Raw genomic sequence first — 2,073 nt, forward strand, 5'->3', positions numbered from 1 at the left:
TATTATTTCAATTTTTTAGATGTTTTAAGACTTGTTTTGTGACCTAACATGTGATCTATCCTTGAGAATGATCCACGTGCTGAGGAGGATGTGTATTCTACAGCCATTGGATGAAATATTCTGTAAATATCTATGAGATCCATTTGGTCTATAGTGCCAATTAAGTCTGCTGTTTCTTTGTTTATTTTCTGCCTGGAAGGTCTGTCCAACGCTGAAAGTGAGGTGTTGAAGTTTTCAGCTATTATTGTATCTGGGTCTATCTCTCTCTTTAGCTCTAATGATATTTACTTTATATATCTGGGTGCTCCAGTGTGGGGTGCATATATATTCAAAATTGTTATCTCCTCTTGCTGAATTGATTATTTATCATTTTTTTTTTGAGACAGAGTCTCATTCTGTTACCCAGGTTGGATTGCAGTGGTGCAATCTCAGCTCATTGCAACCTCCACCTCCTGAGACCTCTATATCATTGTATAGTGACCTTTGTCTCTTCTTATAGTTGTTTTTTTCTTGAAATCTATTTTGTCTGATAGAAGTATAGCAACTCCTGCTCTTTTTTTGTTTCCATTGACATGTATCTTTTTTCATCCCTTTATTTTCAGTGGATGTGTGTTCCCTGGCATTTAAGGACCTCCAGCATCTGACTCCTACTTGTCACTCAGTATATTGCTCACTTCTTATAACTCTTGCTTTGATTAAAATGATGCTTCTTGTTTCATATAATTTCCCGATATTCTTACCTTTCTGACAATTCCTTCTCAATTTCCTTTTAGGGCACCTCTTCCTCATAAATATCAGTTTCCCAAAAGTTTTGATGTTGGTCTTTTTCTGCCCTACTCATCTTATGTATGTTCTTATTTATCTGGATGACTTTACTATAATCACCAAGTCCATATCTTTATCTACATCTAGAAATCTCTACTGAATTCTAGACCTGGATAATTGCATATATTTTTGATGTCTCAATGGACACTTTGAACTCAACTTGTGCAAACCTGAATTCAGTTTTTTCCTTGACCTTAGTTCACTTTCTGTATTTTTAGCCTAAAAGAATGTCCCATAAGTCAAAATCTGGGATTCACCCTGCATTTCTTCCCACTCCTTACTTCTCATCTGAAATTGCAACTCTTATCCCTCCCTCTAACAATTGCCATCTCCATCTCAGAAAATTTTATCACCGTACATCCAGCTGCTCAAGACAAAACTCTTGAAGTCTCCTGATCTCTCTCTTTTGCCGTCCTTCTAGCATCTAATCCATCAGCAAGTCCTATCAGTTCTATCTCCAAAATTTTCCCCAAACCTCTGTTTCCTGTTGAATGAATCCAAGTAGTCACTAGGTTCTGCAGATTCTTTTTTTTTTTTTTTTTTTTTTTTTTTTTTTTTTTTTTTTTTTTTGAGACAGAGTCTCCCTCTGTCTCCCAGGCTAGAGTACAGTAGGCGATCTAGGCTTACTGCAAGCTCCGCCTCCTGGGTTCACGCCATTCTCCTGCCTCAGCTCCCCAGTAGCTGGGACTACAGGCGCCTGCCACAGCGCCCGGCTAATTTTTTGTGGTTTTAGTAGAGACAGGGTTTCACTGTAATCTGGATCTCCTGATCTAGTGATCTGCCCGCCTTGACCTCCCAAAGTGCTGGGATTACAGGCGTGAGCCACCGCGCCCCACAGTTCTGCAGATTCTTTTCTGTGACATCTCCACAGCTCTTCCTCACCTCCATTGCTCTGCCCTTTATTCAGTATAGATACTCTCCATCTCTTGTCAAGAAGACCATAACTGCCTTCCTATTGGTCTGTCTGCAGTCTTATACCCTGTAAAGCCATATTGATTCATTCCAATGATATTTAATAGAGGGACCACTGTGCTTCGGAAACATCTGTGATCTCACCCTCATGGGGCTTATGTTCTGGTGGGAAAAACAGACAATCCATACTTGTAAGTATCACAAACGGTGCGAGAACCCCAGGGAAAAAGAATGCAAAAACCTGGAGAGCTAACTTAGCCTTAGGGGTCAAGCAAAGCTTTTCAGTGAAGCAAAGTTTCAGTTGAAAACTGAGGAATGAGTAAGAGGCAATTAGGA

This window comes from Piliocolobus tephrosceles, chromosome 1, assembly GCF_002776525.5.
Source record: "Piliocolobus tephrosceles isolate RC106 chromosome 1, ASM277652v3, whole genome shotgun sequence".
NCBI lineage: Eukaryota > Metazoa > Chordata > Mammalia > Primates > Cercopithecidae > Piliocolobus > Piliocolobus tephrosceles.